This window comes from Saccostrea cucullata, unplaced genomic scaffold, assembly GCF_032062105.1.
Source record: "Saccostrea cucullata isolate Sc308-1 unplaced genomic scaffold, CSIRO_AGI_Scuc_v1 ctg3697, whole genome shotgun sequence".
Taxonomy (NCBI): Eukaryota; Metazoa; Mollusca; class Bivalvia; order Ostreida; family Ostreidae; genus Saccostrea; species Saccostrea cuccullata.
In genome coordinates, this window is record NW_026932510.1 from 18320 (window position 1) to 39438 (window position 21119).

At 32.7% G+C, this 21119-nt stretch overlaps 1 long non-coding RNA gene across 1 annotated transcript; it reads left to right on the forward strand.

Moving 5' to 3' along the window:
* Positions 1-365: 365 nt before the first annotated feature.
* LOC134235323 (uncharacterized) lies at positions 366-13624 on the forward strand. The gene is made up of 3 exons (XR_009985384.1): positions 366-464; positions 12727-12748; positions 13544-13624. It is a non-coding gene; the product is annotated as an uncharacterized LOC134235323 (long non-coding RNA).
* The last annotated feature ends 7495 nt before the right edge of the window (positions 13625-21119 follow it).

Here is a 21119-nt window from a genome sequence, read left to right on the forward strand (position 1 = left end):
GGACATGAGCTTTTCACATCAGTTAATAAAAACTAAGATGGTTTTTTAGCACGAGAAGATAGGATTGGCATGACATATCATATGAGATATATATTCATATCACGTTATAAAATATTGACATAGCGTATTTACTATTTTCGCATCACATTAATGTATTCGCTATATTCACGGTGTTAATGGATCCGTGAGTTCAAGAAACAGTGAATAAGTTTTCAATAGGTATAGATAAGGGAAACACTTTTATCATATACAAATTCCGCGAATTCAAAAAACCGTGATTGAGTCAAAGAAGAGAAAAACGTGAAAATTATAACCCGTGAAATTAATCCCCTATACAGTATCTTAAGTTTTCTATTTTATAGAAAACCTTTCTATCATTTTTGGATCCTTATTTGGAGTTTTTTTCTGCATATGTGCAGGATTAATGATATATATTTTTCACTACAAGTTTTCAACCAAATCTAGTAAGTATTGTTTTATTATATCAGAAAATGATGCGATTCTTTGAATCATTATTTACTTTTTAATTGAATTATTAAGGTCTTCCGTTTCCAACGGAAGACCTTCTACTGATTCTGATGGTAAAGATTATTATTCTTTTTAAGGTCTTCCGTTTCCAACGGAAGACCTTCTACTGATTCTGAAGATTAAGATTATTCTGAATTATTCTTTTTTTTGTTTTCTTCCTAGACGCCAACTTTGAGGCCTCATATCTCACTCAATTCTCAATGGATTTTCCTCAAATTTTAAGACATTATAGACGGTAATAAACTCTATCAGAATGCTGTCGATAATTTCAAAAAGTCACTTCCGGTTTTGAGTTATTTCCCTTTAAACGAAAAATTATAGGCTTTCATTTCCAGACAAAGGCTCAGAGACCACTAGAGCTGGAGCAGAAATTTTACTGGTTTTAGATAACAGAAGGATTGAAGTTGTGCACATCGGTTTTTGTTTTTCGATTTCTCTATTCAAAATGGAGTTATACAGGGGTCAAAAAATAGAACGCCTAAAAGAGCGAAAATTTACACATGATTTCCTTTTTATCTTGAAAACTAAAAATATTTTGTTAAGACATGTTGAACAAAAGTTGTGAATAAATGCGAGGACTTTCATATCATACTATTCAAAAGGGGCTGGCCCCTATGATTAGTTATTTAGGGAGCTTGAAATTTTTTGCTTTAAAACTCAAAAACGGTAAATATTTCGATCTGGATTATACGAACAAAATTGTTCTTTGACACCTTTTTAATCTGATGAAAATGTTTTGTGTTCGATTATACCGGGGGTATTGCGTAATACGTAGTTGAAAGCAGGCCAGGTAAACAGGTAGCGTTTTTCATTCGGAAAAGAAATCAGACCTCTTCATGTGTATAATTTACACAAACTTCCTATCAGTAATAAACCCTATGGTATTTAATTTTAATTTTCTTCTAAATAGGGCTTTATACGTGCTTTACGGTTCACTATTAAATTATTTATAACGATTAGTCTTTCATTTTTATTTATTATTAATTAGTTTTATAGTGAACAAGTCTTCATAAACGGAATATATTAAATCTATCTTTCTACATTGATTATTATAACAATTATAAGTTATTTTAACTCTATGCATCGAATAATTCATGATCATGTATACATTTGGCGATCTCCAAGATCGCCTAGATGTTTGTAACAGTTATGTAATCCAACACCCGAATCCCACGCTGTCGATCGAGGTCACTAGTGTACCAGCCACCTGTCGTAAACAATGCAAGTGTCTGTGATCGTGTTTAAAATCCATTGTGTACAAAGACCTATCAATTTATAGAAAATCATGTTTTTAATTTATCGAATCAATAAAAATACTTCACCGATCTTTCATTTAATCGTAATTAGAAACACTGGTGCATAAATCATTTTGAATTGTGATCGCTTTCTTTGGCCTGTTCACGCAAAAATTATTTCTCTATTCCGTGTTAATGTATTTTATTTAAATTGTAATTTAAATACTTCGGCAAATAATTATAATTAGTGATGGAAGTCTTGTGATATGTAATGTACTATTATGTACCTTTTATTTTTTCCATCACTCTTTTTGTTTCTCCATTATTTTTTTTATACGAGGGTCATTCAAAAAGTTCGTAGACTTTTGTCATAACTTTTTTATTTAACGTCATATCATAACCAAATTTAGTACACGTATTTTAACAACAAATTCAAATAATTTGAGCAAAAAAATTGGAAAATATCTTGATAATTATGGAAATTATTAAATATTTAATACAGCAAAAATTGGGTCACGGAGCAGGGTCAAAATTGAACTATTAACTAATTTTACGCTTTATAATGTCTAGTATCATACCTCAAATAAATGGCGCTTAAACAAAATAAAATTGAATTGTTTAAATTTTGTATCATTCTATGTCTTTAGGTGCTAAAATTAAATGTGATGTATCGCTTTGTTTAAAAGATATCAATTTCTGAAGGCAGACAGACTTCATGAAAATAAGCAAAAAACGATGACGTCGAAGGACGTCACGGAGCAGCGAGTAGCGATAAAATTTTGTTTTGCATTTGGAAACCTTTAAAACTAACTATGAGAATGCTTGATAAACCAGTAAATAGATACAAAATGTGCTATGCATTTGTTTACAATGGAAATGACTATTTTTGAGTGTTAGAGACTTTAAATCGGACCTTGAACGGTCTGCAAAGAAACAAATAATAGTAATAAAGATTGTCAATGAGTTAGTAACGTCATGAAACGTGATATGCGATTCACTTTTGCGGAACTTGTGCAAACATGAGTTACGCGATAAAGAATTGAAAACATTGAGAATCTACCTTTAAAGTATATTCAAACAATTCCTAGCGAACTAGGTGTCAAGGGCTATAGATACGATTTGATGAATTGAGAAGAAGGTACAAACCGTGTATGAAATGAAAAAAAGCTTAGTAATTTTGAGAAACTTTCTCGACGTTGATTTTGACGTCAGGGTATTGTTAACCGTGCTCCGTGGTGACAAAACACGCTGCTTTTAAAATTGTATAACCCGATTTCCATTTAAACAAATCGAATAAAACTTTACACACTGACAAAATAAATATTTTTACATATGAAAATGTGTTGATCTTAAATTTTGTAAGAATAATATGATGATAGAGGACATTGTCTACGTATTTTTTGAATAACCCTCGTATTAATAAACATTGAACGTTAAAAATATAAATTAAAATATACTATTATTCACGTATTTGTAATAAACAGTTTACATCCAGCTTTGTCGCTTTGTGTCTAAAATTTTGTAGCCCAGTCCTCATTTACAAGCACGTGTCCGCAGATAGCAGCGGGTATGTCGATTTGAATATCAGTTGTGTACTCCGATAGTTACAAATGGAAAATTGTTCGCCCTATATATGGTTCGCCCAATATATACTTTTATTATATACCTGTATATATATGAATTAAAAATTAACATACGAGTATATCATTTCTTTTCTATTTATTTCCCTTACGAACTTGGAAATTTTTTTCTCAAATTCTGATACGAAGAGCAATGTTTATTTAGTCTAAATTAATTTTTGATTTGATTCTAATGATTTTTTGAATGAATAAGTGTTTGAACTATAGTTAATTAAATGATTAATATCAATGTTAATTAAGGGGGATACATTCGTGTTATTTTTACGAATTGCGCTATGTTTTGAAAACAATTAAAGGACAGGTGTGACCGCTGATACTAAAACGGGTGTGACCATATGCATAACGCCTGACGGATACAGTAACGGACTGTTTTATTTTGAATGTACAAAAAATTAAGAAAGAAATTCATCAGATTTTATTCTTCATTAAATTTCGGCAAACGGACCCTGTGCGAACAAGTTTTAGGGCGAGCGGACTCTGGGCGAATTAAAAATCGGGCGAACACGGAATCGGGCGAAAATTTTTTAGGGCGAACGAACATGGAACCGTTTGAAATCATCATGATCATGTCGACTCCTTTCTTATCATTCAATTTCACTCTATTTCAGCTTGTTTTAATCAATCGTAATCGCTTGTGCATTTATTCATTTCAAGTTTTATGCATTTTGATAGCCGAAAAAAAAAAACACAAGCTAGGTTTACACCATTTCCCCCTGTATTTATCGAAGTGGTAATTGTTTTATGAATCTTAAACTACATGTACGCATGCATGATAATTGTAAGTGGATTTAACGTTTCTAATTCACAGGGGGAAAATCCAACATGAAATTAAGCACTTTTGAGTTTGCAGTTATTTGCTACTAAACTTAAAATGATATTGTACAGAATGGTATACTATTTCGTCCAATAAACAGAATATTTTATATGCCTGTACATGTACAATGTCAGTACGAATTTAATTGATGCAAAGCATCAAATTGGCTGCAAAGCAAAAACATTCTTTCACATGCAGAAAAGCACGTCAAGATATTCAAAGCTGAAATAGTTTTTCAATTCTATTTCAGGCTGTTTTCAAAGGAAAATAAAAAATAATTTTACTGCATTTGCTCATAAATAGATTTATCGATGTTAAAAAAAAATCATGTTCATTGATGTATAAGAAGAATTTATTGTCATCAAAATGAAGGTGTAGGCCTGTCCGAGCGTCGATACCCTGGATCTTGATTACGTGATAATGCTCATGGTTTCTGCAGAGCAGGCTATGCTGCAAACCGCAGTGCAAAATAAAAAAAAAATATCTTCATGATCTTTGTGTCATTTGTTAGATGTAGAGCAAATTCAAAACAATTTTTAGTAGAAGTTGAAAAACTCCTCATTTTTTTTTATTCGCCATGCACTTTAACCACATCATCATTATCCGGAAAATCAAGAGATTTCTTTTCAAATCTTACACACTCTCAGGCTGGGGAGTATCTGATGTAAACTCTTTTTATATGACCATAAATTATCGATGATCATGAGATATTAATGACAGTGAAATTGAAATATATTTCAACATTTAATATTAAGTTTAAGCAAGTTTTTAAAATATTTTACGCATGATTTTTACTTGTAATTATTTACGAATTATTTTATTGAAGTAATAAAAAAAACGTCTCATTTCCCCATGTGCACTCTCTAACACAATCACATAAAGATTGGCCGCTACCGCAGCCGATAATAATTACATGTTTTATATGTATGCACTTTTACATAGAAGAGCGGCTAAACATATACATCCAGAGCTTTCAGAATACGATTTTACAAAATTAGAAAATTCGTTATTGCCTATTTATCATAAAATATAAATTAAATTCTTTCCTTAATTATTGAATTCCTATGTATTTAACTAGGTACTTAAATTATCGATTCGCTCTGATATTTGGTTGTATAATGATTACAATGTATATAAACGTCCATCTGGTCAGTCATTGTTGCTTGACGACGTCTTGTTTTCTCCTCTCACATTGGTACATGTAGCGCGTATGAATAGCGGTATGAACACAAGCTTGTAAACAAAATAAACGGCAATTCACAAAAAAGGAAAACCAGAAGAAAAAAGTGTCTGTGTAGGTGAAAAACACAACTCATTAATTTGTTTTTGAACGACCCCATACGTTTTTTTCTTTCTCCCATGCATTTCGACTATACGGAAAAAAAGATCACTAGAACCTTTGGTTATATTAAAAGAAAGGTGTTGGACCTTCAAACGGCACTATATCCGAACAGCTATTATACAGCCTATCAAATATATCACGGCATCAATAAAAGAATTATTCAGATATTTCAAAAAATACTAATTTCATTCTAAGAAAAGCCACGCAGCTGTTTACAGACATTCCAAAATAATGATTCATGGACCGACAGGTTGTTAAATTTCTCTCATCACTATAAGTACCCCATCCCTTAAAATGAATACAATGTCTTCCTTCTAAGCAGAGAATGTCAGTCGGTTGATTTGTTTTTGTACATGCATATATACATGTAGTTTAGGGGTTGAATTCCGAGACTGAATGTTACGACCTATTTTTATGTAAATCAATAATCATACATGACATGTACGAGGGTTGTCCCGTAAAATCGTGGACAAATTGTCTAATTTGAAAAATAATCATCAAGGCGTTCTGAAATTTTCACCACTTTTTAGTAGATAAATTATGAATATACATAGCAAATTTCAAATAGATATATGCATAGGTAAACAAATTGTGATATTTTATGTTATATACTGTATCGCCCTACGGCGCACGGATGATAACGTCAAAGTGTCTAAAACAGCGTCACGTTTCATCTTTGCTAAACTTAAAGTTGGACACGCCCCACTTAAATTTAGAAATTTTATTGATTTACATATGTGAGTATCTATAACCAGTTAAGAAACCAATGTGTCACACTCATGCGATCTTCTGAATATTTATTAGCATGTTACAGACAGTATTCTCACCATCATTCAACTAAAAGAGAATCTCACATCGACGGTCGACGGTGACAGCGTCCTTTGCTATTACAAATGGCAGTCTGTCCATATGTTTTGTACTATCTGGGGACTCGACCACGAAGACTTCACTAAGAAAACTTTCATTTCATTTATATACTAAAGATCTGGTGATATTTTTCATATTTTCTTTCTTCTGTATTCATTTAAAGTCTCTTAAGGCGTCATTACAACATCTTAATCTATCTGAACTGCTCTCCGGTGCGCCGTAACGTCATAAAAAGCGCCATTTTTCGTGTATTGTGTTTATTTCTTTCCCATTTCAAATTCTCGGGAAACTGCCAAAAATTAACTAAATGTCTTGATTTTTTTAAAAAGACGACAGAATTGATTAAGGAATGGAATAAGGATAATTTTCATCCTAATCTTATGTATTGGAAACTTTTATTATGAATTAATTCTTATGTCTTCTCTAACATAACCTTGCTATTTTTACCGTGCGCCGTAAGACCGTACATTGTGCACATTCAATCAGAATAAAATCTTTATTTTTGAATATATATTATCAAAAACATTATGATTCGCTTAAATATGATAAATAAACATTTACTGAAAATTTCAGCTTAGTGCAGCCATTACTTTTCGAGAAAAACGCTTTGTCTACGATTTTATGGGACAACCCTCGTAATGCCCTGCCATGAATATGGCCAAGGCATTTGGTGTTTGTCGGACGTCTCCCATCCTTCCTACTTTCTGTCCTTCCTTCTCTCCTTCTGTCACACTTTGCCTTTAGCTCAGTTCAAAGCTCAGTTTCAAACAAACTATCCAAGATATTTTTATCAATCTTTATATACTGATAGTAATTAATTAGAGTTATGCAATTGCATTAACATTTTTTTAAACTTGACTTTATATACATGTATATACCTCACTTTTCTTAAATTAGTGTTTAGCTCAGTTTTAAACATACCATTCAAAATGGTGTTATCAAACTTCACATGTTGATGCATACTGATGAGAGCTATTTAATGGCATCACCATTTTTGAACTTGGCCTTTCTTTTGACCTTGACCTAACTCTATTTATCTCAATTTTAGCTCTAACGAGAGTTAGTTATTGCTTAGCACAAGGTCATTTGGAAAGATCAAGGTCACACGTACTAGTATTCCTTTACAGTCTTTTTCCTTGCGAAACATTGTAAGTTGCTTTTCTTACAAGGTTTTTTACTTGTATATCTTTAGTATGTGGCTTTTGACCTCGACTCAAGGTTACGTCTTCTAGTCCGTAGCTCCAACGGAAGACCTATTCGTTGCTTTGCAACGAGCTCGGCTCTAGTTTTTTCTTCTACTTCCTAGACCGCAACTTTGAGGCCTCATATCTCACTCATTTCTCAACGGATTTCGCTCAAATTTTCAGAGGTTATAGACGTTTATAAACTCTACCAGAATGCTGACTAAAATTTCAAAAAAAACACTTCCGGTTTTGAGTTATTTCCCTTTAAACGAAAATTTATAGGCTTTCGTTTCCGGATAAAGGCTCAGAGACCAAAAAAGCTGAAGCAGAATTTTTACTGATTTTAGGTAACAGAAGGATTGAAGTTGTGCACATCGGTTTTTGTTTTTCGATTTCTGTATTCACAATGGCGCTATATAGGGGTCAAAAATTAGAACGCCTAAAAGAGCGAAAATTTACACATGTTTTCCTTTTTATTTTGAAAACTAAAAATATTTTGTTAAGACATAATGAACAAAAGTTGTGCATAATTGCAAGGGCTTTCATATAATAATATTCAAAAGGGGCTGGCCCCTATAATTAGGGATCAAGGGACCTTAAAACTTTTTGCTTTATAACTCAAAAACGGTAAATATTTTGAAATAACTATCGATTATAAAGGTGCTTTAACATCTTACTGATATCATGAAATTGTAATTGTGTTCGAGTCTTGTTTTAAATGAGCTGGTGCATGACCTATATATGCACAGGTAATATTTTCACTCAGCACGTAAACGAGAGCTCCTCATGCGTGTAACCAAAGCAAGCTTACTATGAATAATAAACATGGCTACATTGGAAGCTAATATTCTTCAGAATAAAGTTCTCGAAGTGTTTGTGCTTTTTTTCTTACAAATTATCATGTTTATTCACTGACAACTTTCCCTTTTATTTCATTTTTTTAAAAATCGTATAAACCAAGTCTACTAAAAAGGGAAGAAAATATCGTCTTTTCTTCTTATCACATAAAAGCAAACAATATAGTGAGAAAATAAAACAGAACTAAAAAGCACATGTACTATTCACAGCCATTAAGTGCACGGCTTTAACATTCACCTCGTTTGTTTACCATTATATAACGCGCCCCCCTCGATAGCGGCAGGGCAAAGTCGGTCACCGGGAATCAATCGGCGTGTGATCCAGCGACCCACAGTCATACACAAAAAAAAAAACACACCACAGAATGGTTAAATTAATTCTTGATAAAATTGTTCCTTCTTATACTATCTCTGTCCCATGAAAATATTATTTTGTTCGAGTCTTACGTATGGTAGGAAAGAAAGCTAGATCCGTATTCACCGTAAACAAAGCTCCGTTCTCATTTTGATATTGAAGAACTCTTTATGCGTATAATTGAAATAAACTTGCCGTAAGAAATAAATATTTTACCACGCTGTATCATATCTCTTTTTTAAATTAGGTTTTAAAAGTGTTCTTTGTTTCCCGTTTAGAGTATTCGATGGTATCTTTTTCCTTTTATTAATCAAGATCTTTCCAAGAGAAAGAGTTATAGAAAAAAAGTACGAACGAGTATCTTTTATTCGTTTAAATATGAATATAAACAATATGAACGGAAACAATATACGCCCGGATTTCATACAAAAAACTTTTAAGAGTCAAATAATACACAATTATTTACTGCGCGATTCTCATATTCACCTGGAACCAAGATTCCTTTTTAAAGTGCGTTTACCATTACGTAATCTATCTTTCGATTACACGCTGCCGAGAAATTCTAAAGCGACACACCGCGGTGAACCATTGACCCCGCAATCATAAGCAAATAATTGGTATATACAAACCATTCTACAACAGTAAGAAAATATTATTTTCTCTGAGTAAATTAAATCTTTCAAAAAATCTTAAAATGTTTTAAGTTTGACTTTAGTACAAAACGCTGGGGCATTTATTTTACATGTACATTAATCAGTCTTCAATTCTTAAATATTCGTTAGATCCATGTGTAATTTGACGATTCATAGCGCAAGGACTGGCGATCTGCAGTTACTTTACTTCAACCAATATTTATTAAAATGCACAAGCTTTGCTCTTTTCACACACAAATAAATCCGTTTTCAACACAAGTTTTCCGAAACACGTTTTTTTATCACAGATATTAACCATGGCTATACCAATTTTAAACTTTTAAAGAGAATCTTCCGAATCGTAAAGATAGAATGGTATGCTCAATGAAATGGACTAAACATCGATAAGTAACACCGGCACGTGTAAACTTCATAAGTGACTTCTGTGCTGCACACTGTCTATTAATTTATATTACAGGTTTTATAGTAAAGTTCAAGAAATAATGATTTTAAAGCAATGAACTTAATCTGTTTTATAATTTATTCAAAACCCGTATAAATGATAAGTAGAGTGTGCTAACATTGTAATTTTGTTCCGTGATTAAATATCAGTAGCAGGTTATACAATGTACATTCAAGTAGTAATAAACCCGCATATGTCCAGAATCGAAAATTTAAGAACTTATATACCGAGGTAACAATGTTATCTGAATATTACAGACTTATCATGTAATTAAACGCTTTTACAACCTAAATTAAACTGTTAAAATCATAACCGGCACCAAAGTCAAACCATTTGTATCGTTTACCTTATATAACTCAGTATTTTCTTTAAAATGATGAACTTATATCTAGCGCAAATTAATTTCCTTGGTTTAAAAAATACGCTTACGAGAGAAAACGAGTGAGAGGCATTTTATTCAAGTACATTCAAGTTTTTACCAGCGAGTCCCTGTATCAAGTATTGTCTAATTTTTATTCTATTAAACATAATCTCCCTTTCCTATTTAAATTTAATTTATTTCATGATTTTATTCAACTTCAAGCACAATATTATTATGTAGTACTAAAATGAAGTCCATGCACGGATGCTATTGTACATCGGGAATTTTCTTTAATCCTTTATCCATGCATTCCTCCTTCAAGGAAAATAATTATGAATGAATTGATTGAATAACGTGTATAAAACCATGTGGTTTCGGTTTGTCAACGTGTTTTAGATCATGATCAGCAAATCACAACTCCTCGGGTCTTCCTGTCTAACAGAATAATAACCTCGAATATATACTGAAAGGATTAAGAAACGCATATTAAACTTTAGAGTTTAATTAAAACAATTATTTCAAATATGTTTTCAACCATTGTTATCATACATTTTAATCCATCTTTAATCAACAAGTTACCAAAATTTTGTGTGATTGTAAGTGATAATTCCTGAGATATTGATATCATTATGTCGACACCCCCCAAAAATAAAACTAAAAATTCTCATAATCTCCCTTTCGCATCAGTAACACACTTGATTTTCCTGTGCATTGAGTTCACCAGAGCATTTATCTTTTTCAGAACATTATTATTCAACCCTTCCGACGGTAGTCTTAATGGCTGAGATTAGCTGTATTATTCCAAAGCTAACAAATCCCCCCGCCCAATCGAATACGAATTTTCGATTTAGGATAGAATTTACAGAATCCAGCTGGTTTGGTAAACGTGGATGTTTGTAAAAAAGTTTCGACAAACACTAACTAAATTTTTGCAGTGTAAACATGCTAAAAAAATCACGCAAACAACGCGTACGTGCGCGTTTGAGAGTAAAATCGACGTAAAATGGCCAAGCTCGCGGCCCAAATTAAAGCAGAGAGTTTCTGTCAAATAAGGATGAAAAAAATGAGTATGATTGTCTGCTGTATAAATATCAGTTTCGGTGATAATGCCTTGACAATAACCGAGGTGGCATAATGAAAAGCCCTATCTTGTTGTGACGTTTTTACGCGCCAACGTTGCCGTCATGGTTGGCTGGAAACATTTTAAATTAACTCTCTGACAACTTTTATTTGGTTGAAAAGTTGAAAACAATCTGTACAGCAGCATGTTTTTGTCTTTTTATTCACTAATGCAATATTGAATTCAATTACTAAACCCACAATAAATTCCGTCAGCCATACCACGATTGCAAGAAATTAATACTGACTGTAAATATGCAAAAACAATGTCACTCTATAACTCTTATGCATCGTATGGCACTACAAAAGTTTATCACAAAATTATCATCATCAACATGCAAGTGTTTTTGACTTTTTATCATTTCCCCTACGTGACGCCATACATTTCATGGTTGAGTAGTTTTGACTAGTAATTTTAGTGCATGGTAACCAAAATACTCATCTGACCAATTTTCATATTTTTCGGCCACTTAGACAAAAATTATTCCCATATTATGTTCGTATGCGTTTCTTTTTCCTTTCAGTATATTACGTATACATCATGACATCCCCATGCTCCTCACCCCCTTTACCCAAACTTTGAAATAAATGAGGAAAGATATTTTATTTGTGGACTTTGAGTTTAATTTTATTGAAAGTAAAGCTATTACCCTTAAATACGTATTATGGAAAGGGCTTTCAACCCCGATATCTTTCAAAAATAGAAAATCCATGTTGTTTGAATATTAATATACGGTGATGTTTTAAAATACCTCAGTGTTGTTTTTCTGACCTGTGACAAAATGGTGCGAGATAATGCAAATTTCAAACATCTTCATCGGCCAATGACAGAAAAGTTGTAAAATTCCTGTCAGGGTTATGAACTTCTAATCACTAAAAGGTGTTTGTCTTGACACAGAGCCAAGGTTATTCTGTTAAGATCAAGGTCACTGACAGAAGAAATATTTTCTTTACTACGCTATGAATTAGTAAATGAAAATCATTGGAGGCTCATACTTGAAACATAGATTACTTTATAATGATTGGGGGTTTTGTCATGACCCTGATCAAATGTCTTTCTGGCAAATCAAGGTCACTGACAAAGAAAAAAGTGTTTAAGCATAACTTTATAAATAAAATTTACTGGAGGCTCATGCTGGGAAGAAAGGTTGTTGACATAAGAAAGTGCAGTGACCTTGACCCAAGGTCTGTACTTCCTGTCCACAGCTCCAACGGAAGACCTACTCGTTGCTTTGCAACGAGCTCGGCTCTAGTTTCACACTATTATTGCATTGCATACATATGTCAAATTGTGCTTATCACCAAAATATTTCTTTTCTTTTTCATGAGGAAATAATGTCGAGAAAAATGGGTAAGTGCAAATGAAAATAAGTTATGCTGACACACACAAAAAAAAATCCATGCTCAAAGGCCCTTAGTGCCAAGTATAGGTCTGAATCTGGAACACTCTGGGTACGCCAAGTTGCAGCGTCACAATATGAGTGAATCGGTTATGGACGTTAAACAAAACAAACAAAAGCTTAATGATGTAAAATATGAAGATAATGAACCATGACCAGTCTTGTTTTCATTGTGAACAAGGCAAATACACGGTCCCCTGAAAATAGCAGAGTTGGCGGTCAGGTGTCTTAAAAAGGAGTATAATTACTCCCTGTTGACCGGCCACACCCGCAGTGTCCCCCCAATGGATTGCTTTTATACATAAGAATTATACTCCGTACTCAACGTATTAGTACAAACACAATGCCAAAACGAATGGTATCCAACATGTCTGTCAAAATAACGAATCAACAGTATTTTTCATTTAAGTACAAGTTTACAGAAGAGATCATTATAACAATCGCAGAATTTGCAAAATATATTACTGACTTTGATCGAACTTGTTGAAATCCTTGTAACATCAACTTATTTTTTGTAAAATCATGTTCTTGCTAATCGAATCATAGGAAGAAGGAAAACACCATATACACTCTGTTTTGCCTTTAAAACCGATGTCACTGGTATATATTGTCGGAGTTGATTAATTATTTATTTTTCATTTTTATAAACACAAGACGTTTAATGTATAAGATAAATGTGGTATTAAATTGAAATGCCTACCAAATTTAAAAAAAACTGATAAAGCAAACTTATGATTTTTTTTCAGCAAAAATGGAGATTACGTCATGCAGTGTGTTTCTGATTTGGACGATCACAAATATCATTGTATTGATAGAGACGCTACAAGTAAGCTTCTTACATGCATTTTCCTCTTTTGTAAGATATTCAATGTTTAATGAATGAATGAAGGCTATGGAAATAACAAACAGTATTCAATATCAAAGTTCATAAAACAAAACAAGTTAGGAGCAGAGCAAACCCTGCCGACCGGTTACACCCTCCGTGTTCCCTGTCATGTATTTCAAAATATAGAAATGATCCGTCAATTCGTTGTACATATAATAGACTAACAAATAGTATGAAAAACGTCAGTCAGCATTTGACTCAACGATAAATTGAATTTGCTGACAAGGTCATTGTATCGACCCTAGAACTTACGAAATGGTGACTTTAAACTAGACTGCTGATATTCTTGTTTCATCAATCTGTTTGTCAATAATTTACCTCGTTTTAGAAATATTCATACGTAGAGCATGCTCTTGTGTATCGAATCAACTGAGATTTATAAAAAGTATGTTGCTGCATAAGTAAGGGAATTTGACGATAGTAAAGTTAAAGTTATCACGTTTATCATAGAGCTTGGTTGTTAGATTACCATTAACGTCTTTTTCAAGTAAAATATCCAAGTATGAAACGGACGTGTCAGACTCTGTGGTATATTTATACTATTATTAATAATTCTGAACTTGTAAAATATGTATTTCTAGGTAACGATGAAACTGAAATAAACCAAATTCACACACTGATAACTTAAATACCGGTAGAAGAAGATGGTCATTTTGCACCTTGAATGTTTTCGAAAATAAAGTTATTTACCCTTGATGAAATACATTTTTATATTGTCCAAATAGCTTTGGTAAAGGATTTATTGTGTTCCTTTTTTTAATTAAGAGAGCTTTTTGGTTGAGTATTTTTATTTCGTAACACTTTGTAATGCTACCTTCATTAAAATTATCGATGGTAAGGTCTTGTTTTAAATCATAGACACTGATGCTAGGGTAAGAACAGTTCATTTCTTACTTACTGAATTTAGGATATTTTTTAAAGTCTTTCAAGAACATCAAAAATATAAATAACATTGATAATTAATAAATAGACTTTACTTGTAAGCAAGAATGTAAAATATAACCGTTTCCCTTTGCTTTCTATCCTTTCAAGACTGGTTTCAGTTTATTACAGTTCTAAAATGAAACATATGGAGATAACGAACATTATTCCAGATCAAAAGTCCATAAAAAAAATACAAAATAGGGGCAGAGCAAACATGGACCCCAAGACATCAGAGGTCAGAGCAGGGGCCATGAAGATGTGAACAATATTAAATTACATTTTTGAAAAAAACACACAATTACGTGTATTTTTGTCAATATCTCTTTGGCAGTCTTTGCATGATTTTTGTATAATATGGCTTCATTTTACACATGTACTTCAATTGTACAGCTTCTCATTCTTATCAATTAATATTGAGTTTATTAATGTTCCATAAGCTGTAGAAAGAAAATAACTTGTAAATTAAAAAATATTTTTTAATTCTTCCAAAGAAATAGATGTAAATGAAATATTTTGAAGTGAAAAAGGTGTCAAACCACGAAATTCTGAAAATATGGACATGGATATCTAATTTTGACATCTACTTTCCCCACGTATTTTCATTAATGAAAATGACACCTGAATGTTTTTACATGATACTAATAGCAGATGTTGTTAATTTTGTGTTTGGATTAACCAAATATTCAAAATGAAAACCAAGCTCTAAAATGCGTGTGGGTTACTTTTGTTATATACTCAACAAAAAAAGAAACGCATATTGTTTTACTCTTCAAAGAAATTTTGAAAAAGTATAAGGAACAACTATCTTTTTTATCGCTGGATATCATTGACCTATTTAAATGACAACATGGGGTTTTAAAGCCTAAGTGTTGAATTATTTCCCTTGATTAATAATGTTTATGAAAATAGTGTTTTACATGATTTCTTGTACATCGGGGGTCTATTTTCATTGATATTTTAGATTTAGAGAAACAATAAACACTCCTATCAAACTCATATTTAAGACTTGATTGCAATGTTGATGCTGCAGTGCCACGCCTTAACAAAAATGAACCGGGGTAAAGATGATTATAACCGGAGCTAAGCTACAGGACGTTGCCACTGCATTTTGTGTGCATCAATCGCCTTTGCAGCGATTAAACGTTAGGAACAAGTTAGGAACACGCTTGATAGACCAAAGACTGGCCGTCCGCGGGTTACCGCACCCAGACAGGACCGTCGTACCCCCTCCAGCACCTGCGCAATCGATTTAGAACTGCTTTACAAACTGCCGCTACAATTGCTGGTTGAAGCAATCAGCATAAAAGTGCACAAATTGTTCGCAAGAGTCTGAGAAAAGCTGGTATTCGTGCACAATTTCCATACATTTGAAATCCATTAGCGCTGAGACGTTGAAAAGGACATATGGATTGGTTTAGACGGTATGCCCTTAGAATTTAGAGGCGGCGACAATGACTTCAACTTGACTTTTCAATTTACAACTTAGGACATGTTTGATTTCTATCACGACACACTCTAAAATCACATTTAAATTATAAGGAATAAAGTGAAAACTTAGACTATCATGTTTAATCTGAATATGCGTATCTTTTTTGTTGAGTATATATTTTGTGTGTTGTTGTATGATATACGTAGTAGAATTGTAAAAATCTTCAAAAACCGGTTCTCAATTTTTATGCACCCGGATAGAAAGATCCGAGGCGTATATTGTGTTTGTCCTGTCGGTCTGTCTGTTTGTCTGTATGTATGCAAACTTTAACCTTCGCCATAACTTTTGAACCATGAATGAAAGAGACTTCATATTTGGTATGCATACTTCATTAATTAAGCTCTTTCAAATGACACCAAGGTCAATGATCATGTGACCTATATGCTAAAAATAGTTTTTTTCTGCAAACTTTAACCTTCGCCACAACTTTTGGACGAAGAAAGATGGAGACTTTAAGTATTTGACTTGTATACTCCACTAATTAAACCCATTCACATGACACGAAGGTCAATGACCTTGTGACCTTGACTTTGTCCTATATGCTAAAAATAGCTTTTTTGAACCTTCACCACAACTTCTTTTGAACCATGAGAGATAGAGGCTTCATGTTTGGTATGCATACTTCACTAATCAAGTTCTTTCAAATAACACCAAGGTCAATGACCTTGTGACCTTGACTGTGACCTATATGCTAAAATATGTTTTTTTTAACTTTGTTGCCGCAGGGCGCATAGTGTTTCACAAACCACTTTTTTCTTTCTTCGTTGTAGGGCACCAAGAGAACAGGTAAGCCTAAACAACTTTAATTATTTGAGTAAGTTTTTTATGCTGATAAATGGTTTTTGCATGAACCTACTCTTTCATAGTACGTTATGTTTTTGTAGTGCACATTACGAGGTTTTGGGAAGAAGAGATCCTGGGAATGTCTATGACAGAGTTAAAGACGTCAATGTTGGTCTTGTAACGCAATCATACAAGGAAAAAAAGTAGAGAATAATTCTTAACTCATTATAAATATTGTAGAGTACCAAAAGTTGGGTTGTGTTGAAAAGACTGTCAGTTTCAGTGCAAATAGGAAACATTAACATGCAAAACTTTGCATTAGGTCATTATGATATAATATTATACTTTCATGTAAATTACCTGAATCTGATTCGTCGAGAAACATTTGATAAAAAACACTACTACCCGTTGAATAATGAAGCCACGCCCTCCTGCGTAGCAACAGTCAACATTGCTTGACGACGGGTGTTATTACAAAAAATAGCGACTGCGCGGAATTTATGCGCGCACGGTTCACTGTAATATGTATTTGTATAAAACATTCAGTATAATATAATAAATATTGCATGTAGTTGAGTGTAACATTGAAAATTTTCACCCCTCGAAAACCATTGTCAACCTCGGCTGCGCCTCGGTTGACAATGGTTTTCTTGGGGTGAAAATTTTCAATGTTACACTCAACTACATGCAATATTTATATACTATCACTTCACATATACAATGTTTACATGTATACTGCTATGTATGTCGTACGGAATATGGATTCAAGTATTTGTATTTGACGTCAAAGTTCGATATCACAAAGATTTTTCATTTTAATTTTAAAAGAGATAAATTATAAATAAAAAATATCTATATACATGTCATATATTACACTTTATTGTAAATGCAGTATCTACAAGGCTACTATTGTCCAGTCAAAGCAAATACTCACAGCTATTTTTTCAAAAATGTTTTGTAGCGCTTTGACAAAGTCAAACTATACTTTAAACGTAATCTCTTAAGAGAAGTGGAAATGCTTTGGCCTACATCAGGATGAAGATGAAAGCTTGTCCACTTCTCGAAAGAGAGTAAATATTAGACTTGAATGAAATTTGTATTTTTGCATGGGCAAAGGCTTTTTAACAAGATGGTCAATATTTTGTTTACGAGGGATGATCAAAAAGTTCGCAATCTATTTCTATATCTACAAAACCACAATTCAGATTAGAATGAAATTCGGTACACACATAGCCATACAAAAGGTCTATAAATAGCATATGCTGAATAAAGTTTCTCTCCTTGTTTGTGACGTCACAATGTGAAAATGACGTCACTATTTAGGTCACTTGTGACGAAAAATGGTTGTCTCAGTTGAACTCGTTCAACAAACGACTGTACAATTTATTGTAATATCTTAGAAATCCCTCTACAGTATCATGTAATAATTTGTACACAGTTTATTGAGATAAATGAGTTCCTTTAAATTCAATTAATGATTGGATTAATCTTTTTAGTGAAGGAAGACTGATGGTTAAAAATGATACTTGTCATCTTGCCCAGTGAAAGCAAGTTTGAAAAGATATGTATTTTCAATTAAGCAATTTGCTATCAAAGACCTCCAATTAGCACTTTGAAAAATAGTTGAATATTTGAACAATGATATAAGTATTAAATACCTAAGATATCGTTTACTTTAGATTTTAAACATATTAGATATGATAAAAAGGATGCACCCATTCTCTATCCACCTTGAATAAAGGTCTCTCCTGAGACAGAAGATTTGTGTTTTAATGGTCGCCATGCTTATTTTTGGAAAGGATGTTATTATCCACCCATTCTGTTGCCGAGATATGACCATTTCTGACAAATTAACTGTTCTTGTCATAAAAATTAACTCACATGGAAAGAAATATAAAACTCGGAAAAATCTTGTAACTTTTGTGACAGAATGCTACGGAGGGGGTCACGACCGCCAATATCACGTGATTCGCGCATGCGCAGAACAGTGGTTGATGTGCATTAAAATTGGGGAGGATTAATTTAAAATATAATCAACATTAAAACCAAATATTGTTTCTTGTATGGAAGTTATTCAATTAGTTTGCAAACTTTTTGATCACCCCTCGTATATTGTCTAATTGTAACATGCATCGAATCCATACTTCCTCAGCTTGATTAAAGCTCTAGAATAGTTTTCCTACGAAAATTGTTGCATTTAATCTATTGCTTATATTTATGAATTCAATCAGTTATATAATCTAAGCATTTGAAATTTCCAAATTGTGTCTCTCTATATGGTTTCTTTACACACGTACATACATGTATTGTTTGTATACACTGTGAAAGGTCCTTTAATTTTTAATGACTCCACTTATTATACTTAAAATGTTTCCAAATAAACTTCTATATGGCTGCACTAGAGTTTTTACTTACTCCTCTAGAAACACACAAGGTATAATTAGCATATGGTTATCCAGAAAACAAATTACAATTATGTTTGCTTTTAAAAGCTTCCTATCTAAGTACAAATTTGAACCAAAAAAAAAAAAAAACGTTGAAAGCGTTTTTTTTCTCTAAGGAGAGATCAAAATATTTTGATTTTGTATTATATATTTTGTATCTTTACATAAAACTTTACCATATGTGAAAATAAGAAAAAAAATTAAATATAGGAAGCATAAAAAATAACTATATCTTTTAAAAATTTTAAAAGTAGAGATAATTCGGATTAGCTAATATCCATTTTAATTAGATTGTTGATGTCAATTTGGAGATATCATCTTATAGACGTTATATGGTAGTATCTTTTTATGCTTCATGAAAAAAACATTAAATGTTTTGAAATAGAAGTACAGCCCTCGTATGTATGTGCCTTATTGACATGTAAAAAAAAATACAGTACATTGATTTTTAGCTCACCTCGACGAAGTCGAGATGAGATTATGCTATACCCCCGGCGTCGGTGTCCCAGGTTAAAATTTTAGGAGCAAGTCCATTCCCAAGTAATTATATAAGCCCTACCTGAACCAAACTTGTATGGATGATGCATTTAGGGATGGACACTACCAGACTCGCTTCGGATGCTGGATCTGACCTACATTTTCCAGATGAGTGACCGGGCTAAAATTTTTGGACCAGTCCATTCCCAAGTAACTATAAGCCCAACCTGAACCAAACTTGCATGGATAATGCATTTAGGGACGGACACTACCAGACTTTCTTCGGAAGCTGGATCAGACCTACATTTTCATACCCAAATAAATATAAACCTTCATTTTCCAGATGAGTGACCAGGTTAAAGTTTTTTGGAGCAGGTCCACTTCCAAGTAACTGTAAGCCCTACCTGTACCAAACTTGCATGGATGATGCATCTAGGGATGGACACTACCAGACTTGCTTCGTATGCTGGATCTGACCTACATTTTCATACCCAAATAAATATAAACCCTACCTGTACCAAACTTGCATGGATGATGCATCTAGAGACGGACACTACCAGACTTGCTCTGGATGCTGGATCTGACCTTTATTTTCCAAACAAGAGACCAGATTAAAGTTTTTGGAACAGATCAATCCCAACGAACTTCCTAGTCCTAGATAAGCAGTATTAACAAAGTTATGAATATTTGTTTACACTATATAAATAGATAGAGCAAGGTTAGAAGGTTAGAAGTTGTCAAATATGAATTTTTATGGTCCTACATCTACTCTAAGTAGGGTTTTTTTTTCTTCATTTTCATCAAAGATACTTTAACAGGTTCATAATGACGTCATGTTTTTCAACAACGTCAAACGTTTTCAGAGTGAACGTAAAATGATTTTCTTCTGTAATTTTACTACGGTATATGATATTTAATATTTACCCATGCACATTTTTTTTTATCTCATTGTCTCTTTTAATTATCAAAAATTATTTAATAGTTATATATATTATGGATTCGTCAGTGGTGTATAGTATTATGAGTAAGTGAGTGTTTGTTTTACATTTCACTGTTCTATGACACCAGGGGGAGACCTGAACAGCAGGCGACATCCATTCAGTTTTTTTTAAACAATTATTTTCACAAACAAACTTTTTAATAGTTTTCCAGGCAAGAGTCATTTGATAAGCCTGTAGAATTCATTACATTGTATTAATTATGTTAATTTAAACATTGCTCTCAATAGGTCAAGATGTAATTTTTTGGCCTGAATTCAGCAAAAAACGATATATCTTAAGTTACAATATATGTGAAAATTAATTTTAAAAAAAATTATA